Genomic DNA, 15,194 nt, shown 5'->3' with positions numbered 1-15,194 from the left:
AGAAGAAATTAGACTACTTATAATTTTATAGCTGGGTAAAAATTACAGTGTACATATTAATTCTGTTTTCTAGATAGATTATGGCCAATTTAAACTACTGCATGGTCATAGTCATAAAGCATAAAGTGAAATAAAAACTATGTCATTGATTTTTATACATAACTTAGAAGTGCTTCTATTTCTTTGTTAGTGTCTAAAGAGAAAACAAAAGATCGTCTTAAGAATGTACTAATTTCAATATGCATATTTATAGCACTAAAATATTTAAAGTGATATTAACTTATGTTTAAAAAACGTTTTCATTTTACTCTCCTTTTATGTCAAGTTGAAAGAGAGAAAAGAGAAAACACCATTTTAGATTTTGAAATAAAAATCTTTATCTTACCTCTCTTACTGTCAGACGAATGTCTTCAGGCAAAAGAACAAATAAAAATACAAGACCTAGATTTTCAAACTCATGTATTTCCTATCTACCCACACACAAATAGACATCCTTTCGTAAGTCAGGAGTTTTGCTACCTACATCCAAACCCAAGATTACCCCATATGGTCAACAAGGTCAAACTGCATTACTGCCAATGAAACTATATGACTCCACAAGGACCTTAATGATTTTTAAAAAAGGTCAGTAATCCAATTCCAATAGCTTCAGAGTCTAAAATTGCTAATTTTTGGCCACGTGCTGCACACTTCACCTGCTAGTAATGACATTTTAGTATTTTCTTCTAATTACACTCAAAGCTAAGACCTTTGGCCCTGGGCCACAGACCCCTATTCAGGCTGCACACATTCTCTTAAACGACCTGATCCTTTGTTGTCACTCTTACTCTTTCATCTATTATTTACACCCATAGAGAAGGAAGATACTCTACCATTTGTATAGCTTAAAGCTTCTAATCATCTTAATTTCTTTGCCTTCCAACCTATGGTCTTTTTTATAGACGAGTGCCAAAAAGTTTGACAAAATCATTTTTTTTTCCAACCACATTACCCCCTCCCCCCCCAGCCCTTCTTCCCTTTTTCTACTCTCTGACCAAGCTCCTTCCTGTTCCTTTGCTCACACAGGCAGGATTTACAAACTGGACTTTTGCCAACAAAATTAATTTCTAAATATAGAAAATCTCCACCTTGTTCTGACAGATCAATAACAATTTCTTCTTTTCTTTCATCAAAGAGCCCATAAAATTAAAGAGAAGGTTGCTTAAAATAACTTAAAATCTGCCTCCAGCCTCCGTCAGGCCTGGGCATAGAATTTTCAGAATCCCTCTGCAAAAAAACTGTCCAAGAAGTTTCAGTATAAACAGTAAGGATGCTAGAAAGTGGCTACAACTTGTCAAACATCTTAATATCTACAGTTGTTCACAAGAAAGAAATAGAGGAAGAAAAAATAGAGACATGAAATATAAAGAAAAACTTAAAGATTAATGTTTAAATTTTTACATTTTAAAAGACTACTATTTCCCCCAAACATCAACACCCTCACATAAGACATTCCGTATCCTTGTAATTTCCCAACACTCTTCCCAGATGGTTTTGGTAAGGTCCAGACACATTTTGCAAATCCAAAGCACGGAATTGTTTACCATGATGCAGATGTCCCCCTCAGATCACGATAGCCACCGAAAGACTCTGATTTCCAAGTTGCTTATAAAATGGCACATAATCCATCTTTGCTCTCTCTTCCTCTATGGCTCAGCTTACTCTTGATTTCTAACAAACAGCATTTCCTTGTTGTCTGTCCTCTCTGCAGACCCCGAAGCCCCTTGTCTTTTCTTATTTTCACCATTTGCTTCAACCAGCAGTTCACTGGAGACCCATCCATCTTGTAATGCCTAAAGTGACAGATGCTCTCAGGAACCACCACACTGCTGAGTGAACAAAAGATAACATCACCTCTAGGAACTCCGGAGAGAAATACAACTGCAACCTCAAGACAGGGGCTGACTTGACAGACATTGGACCATAAACCTCTTCTAAGCGAAAAAGAAAACAATTGCCACACACCAAAAAAATCTGACACAATCAAAGGCAGAAAAGAGTGATTATTTGTGGATTGCCTTTTCACTCTGCGGCTCACTTTCCCCCCCAATGCTTTTATATTGGGGCAATTCACTTGCTAAGAGGCAAGAGAAGTTCTTGGGGGGGGGGGGGTAGGGGGGAGCCTTTCTCAAGTATCTTCTTTTCTTCAACAATATTCAAAGAGAAATCCACATGTGTGTTTCAGTTAATCTAAGGCTTATGATACAGCATTCTCAAGCCTGGCTGGGCTTGTCTGCGTCAAGCAATACTGTCACTCAGAAATGCTGACTCAATTCTGCTGCTCTGAAAGGCAAATTCTACTGCTCTGAAAGGCATATGCATGCTTCGCAAATTAAAAACACATTAGAAATTAAAAAGCAACGTGGGACACAATGTCAACAGTATGTGTAGCTCATAAAAAAGCTCACCATTCATTCATTACACAGCCTCCAACTTGGGTTAAAAAGACAGTTAACAAGAGGATTCTGGGAAGGACTACAGATCTCTTTTCTAACAAAGGAAAGGTCATTTTAACATCTCCCAGCAACAAACGAATGACAGGGATGCTGTAGATGCAGAGGACTCTGCCTGATGCTATCTAGTGTTCTTTTGTTTTTTAAGTATCTTATTTAAAGTCTTCATTCAACATTAGGAAAATGTAAACTCTAACACTTAATTTTAGTTTTAAGTGTAACATTTAGATAAATACGGTGAAGGAAAATTTTTGAAGAACAGAAAAACAAAAACTGATTTGGAAAGCAATTAAGAATATTGTGTGATCAATGTCAATTATGGAGATCAACAACCCCGTTTTTCCAAAGGATATTAAGCACCATAGAGGAAAATCTCTAATGCAGCTAAATGTTACCATTTTCAAACAGGGTAAGTAATACAAATATCTGTTAAATATAAAATAAAGAGCCAAATGCTCAAAAAAAGTTCTGTTAATTATATTTCTAACAAAATAGAAGGATTTACAATGACATTTCTTTAAGACAAATACTTAATACTCTTGCACAAAAAGCCTTTAAGTTATAATTCTTTTGGAGTCACTAATGACTCCCTCCAACCCAATTTTACTAAAAATTGTTTTAAAAGATATCTTATCTGTTCTTTGAATTACCTGTGGAGTAAAAGAAAAATTTTCAACTTGGTAAGTCAACATATCTCTTTCTTAACATTTTTTAAAATGTCTTCCTTATTTCCCTAAACACTTTAGTGTATCTGAATAAATAAGACGGTACAAATATTTCACAATGTAAAATTTTTTTGGTTTTTATTTTATGCTGGCAAGACAGAAAGCATACAAAATAATTAAATAAATATGTACAACTATATAACTCAATGGGGAAAAGATTAAATAATTACAGGCTGTTTATCAATATATGAAGGTCTTGTTCTAATATGGACTTGATCTTTAGACAACTTTAACACACTGACCCTAAGTAACCCCACAAAACTCCTACCCAAAAGTACCACATCCTTCAACACTCTCAAACTTTGGCATTAATAGCAAGAAAGAGTGGTGTCTTTGGAATGACAGTTACATTACAGAAGGCTCAAGAAAGACCCAATTAAATGACCTACTTTTAAACACAATAGGATCAATATGCATGCAGGAAAAGTACACCCCAGTGGAGAGTTCTTATTGCCTGATTGATCAAAAACAAAACAAAACTTTTCCTTTTTAAGGGTTCCTTCCAGATCACAGTCAGTGCCAGAAATCCACACAGGAAAAAAATCCATCAAAATGAAACCCTAAAAGGGTTTACCCTTCACCATCCTATTTGCACTTCAAAAACCTCTAAGTCCTTCATTAAACCCCAGGGCTGAACCATTTCAATAATAAGAGAGGTGGCCAGCGGTGATTTATCTCCCATTTGGCCTCTGGACAGAGCTGTAATGTCTAGGAAGCTTCCCTTCACTGACTCAAACCCTCCCCCAAGTCTCAACCTTCATTTGTGCAGCTTTAGATCTGCAATACCTTATAAACAACTCATAGGCCCCTTCCAATCAGATGCAAGAACAATCTGTAACTCAAGATTTGGGTACATTTTCTTGGCAATGCTTTCACTGCTGAGTAATCAGAGCGTTGAAAATACCAGGTTAGATTTCAGGTTCTCTTTAATGCAAGTTGAAGAAGAAAAGAAACTTCCTTAACTTTAGATTCTTTCTTCTCACATGTTAATTGTCAGAACTTCTTCAATGTTTTCCAATTTATACCTGATATCCTTTACATTTGGGGCCACATCGGGCAACTTCCCACAGTGGTGTTCATCTAAGTTTAAATCCTTGCATTGTAAAATATCTTAACAAATCCAAAAAAATGAAGATTTCACAGGTCACAGACTCCTGGGTCAAAAAGACCTTAAAAACAGATATCAGACCACTGTGACTCAACTGATTTATTATACCCTTGTTATCAAATGTGTACTATAACTGTCATCACACACACTCACACAATTTTCCTCTAGTAAAATAAACACCAAACAATGTCAAGTTATTCAAATTGAAATATAGCTCCCAGAAATTATCAAATGTGAAACATGGCGAACGTAATTATTCCTTAAAAAACGAAAGGATATTTTGTCACCAGGCATGAATTTCAAAAGTATGTTCATATACTTCCTAGTGTAAAAAGATAATGAAAAATATAAGCATCCTTTTCTCTACCTGTTGTTTTCTGACTTCATTTAAATGAGGAGTTTGTTTTTCTAATTGATTCTTGATAAATTCCACTTGAATGCCACATTAGCAACTTGCACTAAATGATTCTACTATAATGATTACAGTTCACAAGTTGATATTTTTCAAGATATTTCACTAATTTCATAAATTAGAGAGTCCACAGGCCAATAAATAAAAATGCACTTTATTTAAACCTAATATCAGTTAAGAAAAATTTAAAAGAGTAAAATATATGGCTGATAGTTAAAAGTACAAGAAATATAAATTTTTGCCAATTACAAAAATTACTTATATTTTTGGAGATGTTTACCAATACAATTATATTCCTCCCATTAAAAAATGCACCACTAAGATTCTTATACCTCATTAGCAAATATTTTCCATTTTCAGAGTTCCAAATACTACAAATTCTAAAAAACTGCAACCTTCACAGCAAATGACTTTATTGCATGCTACCAGGTCGAGGAATAATAGAATTGTATTGGAGATAACATAAAAATTCAAACTCTTTACATAAATGAAGAAAAATAGCTGAAAAAAACCTAAGGGACATGAATTTTTATATCACTGAAACAACGTGTGGCACTAATTACAATATTCAGGAAAACAAATTTCTTAACCTACTATATTATATTTTAAAAGAAAGCTTTCCTCAGAGAATCAACAAGAATAATTGATTAACCACAGAGGAAATATTCAATCTTCATTAAATATTTACTCAGTGCAATAGGTTGTTAGGTCTATTTAGACCTCAAAGAAGAAATAGTTCCTGTCTAGTAGAAATCAGGTCTTGAGAAAATTGAATGGAGATGAGAAGCAGTTCCTCAAGTCATAACACTATATTTCAAAATGACAATGTTAAAAACTGAAGATGTGCTATAAAATGTGTATTACTCCTTTGAAATCTGATACGAAGAAAGTGATACTTAACAAAGTTTGACAGGGTAAGCACCTTGATTTTCTATTAAGATAACACAATAAGCCCTAATCGGTTTGGCTCAGTGGATAGAGCGCCGGCCTGTGGACTGAAGGGTCCCGGGTTCGATTTCGGTCAAGGGCATGTACCTTGGTTGCGGGCACATCCCCGATAGGGGGTGTGCAGGAGGCAGCTGATCGATGTTTCTGACTCTCCCTCTCCCTTCCTCTCTGTAAAAAATCCAATAAAATATATTAAAAAAAAGATAACACAATAAAATTTGGATGTCCAAGATCTGCAGTTACCAACTCATCTGCTCTGTAACCATACTCATCACCTATCTTCTCTGGACCTGTTCCCTTACCCATAAAATGGGAGGTAAAAAGTGATATGTTTCTAGATTGAAAACACTATGGTAATGGGGGGGGGGGGGAGGGGAAGAGATTCCATTCACAATAGCAACAACAAAAATAAGACCCAGGAATCATCTTAATAACATATATGTAATAACATCATTTTCTAAATTGCCCAACTTTAGGTGATTTAAGTGAAAATGTACACGTGCAAAGAAACATGCTAGATTTCTTAGAGAGAAACCTAATCATTGTAAAAATATATTTCTCAAACAAAATAATAAATAACACAATTCCCCAAAATATCAGAATTTTGGGAAGCATTATTAAAACATCCATAAATTCATCTTTCTGTGCCTATTCAAACTTATCTCCCATCATACTGCAATATGAAACAAATTTTTTTTATTTTTATTTTAGAGAGAGGGAGAAGGAGAGAGAGATAGAAACATCAACAGGTAACTGAACCGGCAACCTCTTGGTGCAGTGGTCAACACTCAACCATTGAGCCACACCAGCCAGGCTGTTCCTATCAATTAGATTTTATTCCTGTTCCCTATCAATAATCCCACATCCATCTCTGTGCCTTTGTTCAAGTTGTCTGTCCCACTCCTCACTTAACGTTTCAGCCAGTCATCATCAGTTTCTTACTTTGCTCACATTTATCTTTATTATTTTAACCACCACAACACCTAGCACAGGTCTCAGTATATAGCTGGCACTTAAGACATAATGATATCACAAATATTTTCAAGGTAAAACCTACCAATATTGAATCAGTTTAGAAAACCATGCCTCTATGGGTACTTAGAATACTTTTATTTTAAGGATTAGAAAACTCTTCCTTTTATTTTTTGAGTAGATAATATATTTCCCAGATTAAAAATCTAGCAGTAAAAAGTAAAAAGGAGTAAAAAGTGTTTCCTTAACTGTCGTCCCACAGTCTCTTGTCACAGGAAACCTCTTTTATTGGTGTATATATATGATGCACATCTGAGTAAAGACAAGTTAAACATGTTCACTCTATTGGACATTACTTATTTAAGGTAAAAATATTTTGGAGAGCTCTCTATATAAGCAAGTAAAAATCTTTCTCGTTGTTTTTTGTGGCTTCACAAAATCCCCTGGCATGTATATACCATGATTATCTTAAACTAGTCCCTTAATGTTGTTGCACAATTAGTTTCTGATGTTTGTTATTACTCAAAATATTGTACTAATAAACCCTGCATTAATTAATACATACTAACTTAGCACTAGTTGGTTAATGCATAAAATGAAATTTATGGGTCAAAGGATATACAATATGTAGTTTCAGTATTGTGAGATACTGCCAAACTGCCTTGTTTTTGTTTTGTTTTGTTTTAGCAGACCCAACGCAGTCTTCATTTTATCCACACATTAGAAACATTTTCAATTACAGTTTCCTAAGGTCTACATCAAGCGGTAAAATGTCAAGGGCACATAAAATTGGTTTGGAGGGAATTCTGGTTATGAGGCACTAAGTGAGGGCTGAACTAAGGGTTGAACCAATGTACACTCCCATGATCAATTTGTGTATCTTATACCTTCAACAATATAGAATAGCATCTACTTTTGGATCTTTGTCAATCTGACAGATGAGAAATGATACCTCACTGTAGTTTTAATCTGTATTTTTCTTATTACGAATGAAACTAAATATCTTTTCAATTCATCTTAATGTAAATTTCATTCTCTGGTTGTTGGTTTTATTCTTGATTTATAGGAGCTCTTTATATATTCTTGGAATGTTGTCCTTTGGGCATGATATGAATTGTAACATTTTCCCTTAGTTTGCCATTTTGCCTTTTGACTTTGTTTATGGATTTATTTTTCCATGCAGTTTCAATTTTCATAAAATTAAATTTATCAAAATTTTAAATGTCAAGCAGTTGCATGGAAACATGTAACTCACTTCACCTGTTTAAAAAATCTACACAAGTCAGTGTTATATTTCCTAGAGGCACTAAGAAAGCAAAGGAGTGTAATAGAGGGGGAGAGAGGTAACGGAAAACATCTATCTAAATAAATCCTCAAAGATTTTTTTTTTCTAATTTAAGAAAGATTCTAAAGCTTTTTCAGCTTATTTATAATTTTGTAAGGGTAACAAAATAGATATTTCCACTCTATCCTACCCACTCCAGCTTTTGCAAAGGGCATAAATACCACTATCACCACCACCACCATACCACACCACAAAAACAGAAGATTTTAGAGGAGGAGAATGGACAAGGTATGTCTGAAGTAGCCAACAGAAGCCTAGGAGGAAGTTTTTGATTAAGTAGTTTCTAATCCTAGAAGAAATAGAAAGAAAGAACATCTTTTCAGGCATTCTTTTTTCTGGATTTTGGACTTTCAGTTAGTGGAAGAGCTGCATACTTCTGGTAGTGGGGAGATGACCCTAGTCAAAAATATCAAATACAGGTTTTTTCCAACTGGGATGTTAATGGATTTTCTTCCACCATCCAAGAATTCCCACTACCAGCTCTTCTCCCACTTTCTATAGCTATTCTACCTTTCTTTAATCATTACCTGGAAAACATGGGATCCAATCAGTTGCTTATTATTGTCTTTGCTGATGTCTCCTACATCTATACATTTGGCTATAAAGTCTTCTCTGAGTTGCTGCTGTCCCCTCTACCTCAATATGTTAAAACAAAACTCATTATTCTTAGAGTAAAAGTTATCCTTATTTCCTGGTTTCATAAAATACTGTGAACTGTGCTAGGAAGGATGATAAAGGCAGTCCCTATCTCAAAGAGATCCCAATCTAGAGGTAAATGCATTTTTTAAATGTGTAAATATTCACTAGAAGTAGGAACAAAGTACTATAAAAGCACAGAGAAAGTAGTAATCCTGTCTGGACAAATAAAGAAAATATAAGAGAAGAGATGACATTTGGGTGGCTTTAAAGGATACATCAAACAGAACTGGGAAGACCTCACACCTATAATACAATGTTAAAGGCATGGTGTATCTTAAAAATACTGGGAGTTGAGTTGCAAGAGAATAAAAAGGTAGGCTGTAGCCAGTCTGTAAGGGACCTTATATGCCAAATTAAAAATCTGAATTTATAGCTAAAAGTGGGAGAAAGCCAATGGGAGATTTAAAAAAGTGAATTGCCCCAGTTGGTTTGGCTCAGTGGATAGAGCATTGGCCTGCAGACTGAGGGGTCCCAGGTTCAATTCCGGTCAAGGGCATGTACCTTGGTTGCGGGCACATCCCCAGTGGGGAGTGTGCAGGAAGCAGCTGAATTGATGTTTCTCATCAATGTTTCTAACTCTCTATCCCTCTCCCTTCCTCTCTGTAAAAAATCAATACAATATATTTTAAAAAAATAAAAAAGTGAACTAACATAATCAGATTTTTTAAAAATAGAAGATAACTCTGGGAGTATTATGAAAATTGAATTAGAAACCAGATCAAAGGTTTCTGCAAGAGTGTAGGAAGAGCTGATGGGAATGCACATCATCGGGGTTGAAAGGAATGGAGACAAGAAGCCCTTTTGGTAGGCAGTTAGAAATCCAGGACTCCAGCTCAGGAGTAGGTCTGGACAAACAGAGCCTGGGGACAGATGGCTGCCACACAGATAGTTGATATCAGTAGTGGTGAGGTTACCCAGAGATTGCTGCTGTAGACAAAGGATTTGGAGTAAGAGGGTCAAGCAGGGAAGCCTGAGAAACACCGAGACTGGAGAGTCAAGCAAAGGAGGCGGAAAACCCAGCAAACCAGATGGAGAAGTAGGAGCAATAGGAAGGAAACCAGAAACCAACAGGTTTGTGAACGTCAGGAGACAAGAGAGTTTGGAGAAATGGCAGGTGGTCAACAGTTTCAATAGGTAAGAGAGGTCAAATAGGACCAAGGATGAAAATGTGCCATGGCATATAGCAATCACTCTTTCAAAAGTGTGGTGAACTAGGGTGGAAATAAGTTGGTAGCTATAGGAAAAAGAGTAATTACAAGGAGGGATGCTTATAGGATAAGATTCTTTCCTCAAGGAAAAGGGATGGTACAGAAAAGAGGGGATGATTAATGGAAGAAGGTCCTACAGGGGGTAAAGGAGGGCGAGGGGGAAAGGACGGAAGCTGCACGTCGATGACAGAGCTACAAGGCAGGAGCCTGGATCCCTGATGAGAGCAGAGATGCTATATCGGCCTTAGAAATTAGCCTCCGAACTTTGTTTTTGTGGGAAAGAAATAAATGTCCAACTTGCTGTTTGGTGTTTCCTGTCATTTGCAGACACATGTAATCCTAACTGATACAGGAGAGAAGGGTGTTGAAAAAAAACAAGCAAGCATCTCTCTGAAATAGCACAGGATGTTCAAAAGACAAGAGCAATTTGGCCTTCTTAGACTACCACTAGTGAGCGAGGGAGTGGATTAAGGAAGATGAAAATGTAGGCCCAGGCGTGAGGAGTTGAGACTGGATCCTACAGATTAAAAAGGGGCCACACAGAAAGGTATTGAGCAAAGGAATGACATGTTCCCATTTCAGCTTTGAATAGATTCCTCTGGTGGCAAGCTGGAAGGGGATCATTAGAAATTGGTGACTAAATGACATGGGCAAAGGATTCCCAATGAAGCCTAGGTCTCTACTTTGCATTGCTTTTCTCACCCCTCTCCCCGCTACCCCGCCCCTGTTAGCCCTTCAATTCAAGCATGCCATTTCCTTATCATTCATTTAACAAATATTTATTGAGTGCCTCTTCTGTGCCTCCTCCTGCAGACACAATGGTAGAAATGGTCTTTGCCCTCAAAGATCTTAGTTAGGGATACCAGTGCTGGAAGCTTCATACGTGATATGAAGCTTACAAAGAAAATAAGTAACACTTTTGGATATGAATTGCCAAAATGAATCTTATTCAAGCTTCAGGACACCTTATGACAATTTTATTATTACTGCCCCGGTTTTTCAGGTGAGGTAACCCAGTCTTAGAAAGTTTAATAATTTGCTCAAGGTCACATGGCTGGCTAGCTGATAAATGGTGGTGCCAGGAAACAGACACAGAATCATCTTACTTCAAAGCATGTTTTTAATTACTTGGCTATTTTACCTCTCAGGCAACTTTGTGTGATGTGTTAAGTCCTATGACAAAGAGTACAGTGGCTTGGATTGCTGCAGCCTCCTAACTGGATATTCCTTCTGCATTTGGCATGTTCCAGCCAGGAAGTTTTTCTAAAATGCACATTGAGGAGGACAGTGGCACCTTCTCAAATTAAGGGCACTTGGAGGAAGGTAAGTTTTTGAGTGGAAGGTAATGCATGCAGGCCGTAGTTATGCTGATTTTGAGACACTGAGACATATCCAGATGGACATACCCAGCAGTAATTTCATAGATGAATGTGAAGTTGAGGAGGAAGCAGGGTTGGAGATAAAGCACTTGGCATCACTAGTTCTTATAGGTCAGCTGAATTCAAGGTAATGACTGGGAATCTTTAGGAGCTTCTAGAAGTGAGAGGAGCACCCCACAGTGGGTACAGGCTTGCAGAGAACAGAGTTATATTTGGAATAATTGATCAGAGATAAAGGCGAGGGACTCAGCCAAAGCAGTCAGAGATACAACTCGGTTGTATTTCGGGTTAGGGACAACGCATTTCTAATATCAGTCTGCACGCCTGAGAGATTTTCTCCAGTAACAATCACTAACTCGAGAATAGGAAACCTTGCCAAAATTTTATTATTTTACCAGTTCTTTTCTCCCATTCTGACTTAAGGCCTTGCCTGTAAGTTCCCAAAGCACTCTGAATTTACCTTTGACCTGCTAATGAACACTTGAACTATCCGGTTCTATTTAACTCAATCTCCGTTTGGACTTGGAAGTCCTCAAAAAGTCCTTTGAGATTTTTAAAAACCTGTGTTTTTAAAACCATTTTTATTCCCAGCAACATGCATGGCACTATTTGTACACTTGCCTTCAGTGAATCTGTAAGTCTCTGAGGGGCAGAAACTGTGACTCTGCACAGTCCTACAGGAACATCATGTCAGTTCAATGTCTTGCGCACACTATGCCCTCATTAAACATGTGTGGGATTGGATCGACTTTAATCTGGAAGCTGAAATGTAGAAATTAACTACTTAATACCATCAAGCAGTGATTTTTAAGTTTTCAGGTTTAGAATAAACAGTCCCTCCTTTTAACCTTTCATCCTGTTTTTCATTAAGAGGTAGGTAGAACAGCACCGCCCCTGTACATGCCATTTTGTCTTGGGAGTTGAGGCCTTCCTGGCAGCTCTACGGGCTCTGTTACCATGCATGAGCTACTAAGCATTTCTGGGCCTTTTGAGTCCATGTTAGTAAAACTCAAGTGATTGGACACAACAATTGCTGATGTCCCTTCTCATTCTAAATCCCAAAGAATCCATGACCTCTGGAAGACCTTTAAACCACATCTGAGAATGACTGCCTTATAAGGAGCAATTAAAACATGGGCTCCATGTTTCACTATTAGAAAATGGGTAAATAAATCCTTTCTCTAGAAAACTGAGTTAAAATTTACAAAGCAGAGGACTTCAAAACTGACGATGCAGACACTTTATATTTAACTATTGCTCTGACTGCTGGTTAAAGCATTTTATCAGATGCAAGTATGTTTTTCCATGGTAGGTGTACCCAAAAATTAAATGAAAGGGCACCACAGTTCACTTTGGTAGTAAAAAGAGCAGAAAGCTGGGAGAATATGAAACATCATCTTGGATCCCAGATGTATCTTGGTAACACTTTTTTTTTTTTCAGATGAGCAATCAAAGAGTGTAAGTGACTTACTCAAGATTTTAGAAGTATGAAGTATCAGGGCTGGTCCTAGAGTCCAGGGCTCCCTGTCAATGGACTTTCTTTTTTTAAAATAACCAAATTGGTCAAAAATCTCCTGAAAGACAGAAACAGATGAAGGTGAAATTGGTTGAGTTTAAACAGAGACTACTTTGTTCTTTCCAGGTTCAATAATAAACAATTCTAGCGATTGGCAGGAAGGGCCACAGATGAAACATTCCGACCCCTAAACAAAAATATTTGTATTTTTGCACCACAGTTAATAAGTCAATTGTAAAAATTAAGTAACGGAAAACAAGGAGAATTAGCAAAGCCAGCAAACCATTTCCCTTCACTCTTTTGGAAAACAGATTGGAAAAAAAAAAAAATCCTTGTGGCTGCCTTCATTAGCAGCCAGGGTGTTGAGTCCCATTGTAAATCCCATTTATAAAGGTCCATGGCTACCTGCAGAGCCCAGGAGTACCAATCACATTAGTAAAGACACCAGATGACCAAAGGAAGCCATGAGGGTCTGGGAAAGCTGGTAAACAAAAGGCAGCATTCCAAGTGAATGCCATTGCTGGAGTCTGCATTGTAAAATGCCTGGATTTCAGAACCCTAAAGCAGATTAGCTGAAGGCAACAAAGGATTCAAATAAGATACACAGAACTCATTTTGACACATTAAGAAACTGTCTTCATTAGATCATCAGGTATTTATGTATAATTATTTAAAAAAAATAAAATTAGATTATCCCCCACATAAGTACTCATAAGCCAACTACTCAAATGCATTTCTCTGACTCCAGAACCAATGTTTTTTCCTATCGTGCTGCCATGTGAGGGGTTGTAGTGGTGGAGACCACATTATATTCCTCTATCATAAACTCCTGCGGGTGAGAGTGGGGAGCATGAGCTGAATCGGCAAGGATCTTCGGAGCATTCAAAGGAAGCAAAAAATAGATATACAATCAAATAAACCCATACCACTTAGTAAGGCAAAAGCCAAAGGGATAAGCTACCCTTGGGTTCATCAATAAAGTATCCTTTATTGATGAAAAAGAAAGCAATGAGAATAAAAATGAAATGATTATAATGTCTGAGGGTCTAGTTCTATATAGGAATGTGGTAGTTTTAGGTCAGTCAAAGAAAAAATTATAAAAATAACAGACCTACAAAATATTATCTTCGTCTAAGGTTGAGAAAGGTTTCCTGTAATTAGATGCAACCAACATTTAAATTAAGCCTAATTGCCCTAGCTGATTTAGCTGAGTGGATAGAGCGTTGGCCTGTAGACCCAAGGGTCCCAGGTTCGATTCCAGTCAAGGGCATGTACCTTGGTTGCAGGCTCCTCCCCGACCCGGGCCTTTGTCTCATCGATGTTTCTAACTCTCTATCTCTCTCCCTTCCTCTCTGTAAAAATCAATAAAATATATTTAAAATAAATAAATAAATAAAAAGATCAATGGAAAAAATATCCTCAGATAAGGATTTAACAACAAAAAACAATAAATTAATAAATTAATTAATTAACCCAAATTTTCACCTCAGAACTACACTGGGAGTTTTGATACACTTTACTACATTTAATCCTCACAATAACATTCCAAGATACATAATGTATTCATTACACATGAGAATACAGACTCCAGAAATTTGAGTGATTTGTTTGACAAAGCTGGCAGTGCTGAGATTCTAACCTACATCCATTAAACGCTATATGTTGTGTTTTTCAAGCTAAGTTACACTATGTTCTCTACAGTAACAGAAAAGAATATGGGAAGTGGTCCAAACTATAATCATAACTTTATTTATAACTCACGAGAGAACTAATGACTATTAAGTTGGTTAAACATGAGTTTACTTACACAAATTGTGAAAATCCCTAAATAGAAATTTCTAGGTCAGAGTGACATCCAAAAATTTTGGTTTAGATTTGAAAACAATTATGAAGTTATTTTTGGTCGATTACATAAGTCAACCTAAAGAAACTGGGATTCCTAGCTCACTCTTACATGCTTCTGTATAACTAAATAAATTTTGACTTTACTATTGGCATTTTTTAAACTTTAAATTTTCTAATAAGATAGATTTAAGACTTAACTCAGAATAACAAAATTTCATCCAGAAATAAGATCTTCACTCTCTGTTATAACCTTTCATTCTACTACCTAACCTGGGAAAATCTTTGTTGAGAAGCAAAAGTTAAGGAACTTCCTAATGAAACTGGGGTCTGTGGACCAATGGTGTAAGTTGGAAGACAAAATGCTCTTTATTTTCGGATAAAAAGTGAAGAAACCAAGGAGAATCCCAGGAAGAAACAACATGGAGAAACAAATAATCACAGCTATGGATGGAGACACTCTATAGTCAATTGAGGCGGAGTGGGTCAGTCCTGCTGACTCGGGTGCCCAGAGAGGCTCTGGAAATCACTGCTGGTCCGATGGTGAT

General features: G+C 36.7%; 1 protein-coding gene across 2 annotated transcripts in view; it reads right to left on the bottom strand.

Annotated features, from left to right (window-relative positions):
• The window catches only part of GREB1L (growth regulation by estrogen in breast cancer-like), a 130,570-nt gene extending 117,711 nt beyond the window's left edge, over positions 1–12,859 (bottom strand). For both annotated transcript variants that reach the window (XM_006761880.2, XM_006761881.2), the window contains exon 1: positions 12,760–12,859. The gene's annotated coding sequence lies outside the window, so the exon portion shown is untranslated. The remainder of the gene's footprint in view (positions 1–12,759) is intronic.
• Positions 12,860–15,194: the final 2,335 nt, after the last annotated feature.

Source organism: Myotis davidii, unplaced genomic scaffold, assembly GCF_000327345.1.
Source record: "Myotis davidii unplaced genomic scaffold, ASM32734v1 scaffold96, whole genome shotgun sequence".
Lineage (NCBI taxonomy): Eukaryota > Metazoa > Chordata > Mammalia > Chiroptera > Vespertilionidae > Myotis > Myotis davidii.
Note: the sequence above shows the minus strand (reverse complement) of the source record. Positions and strands in the feature narration are given on the sequence as shown.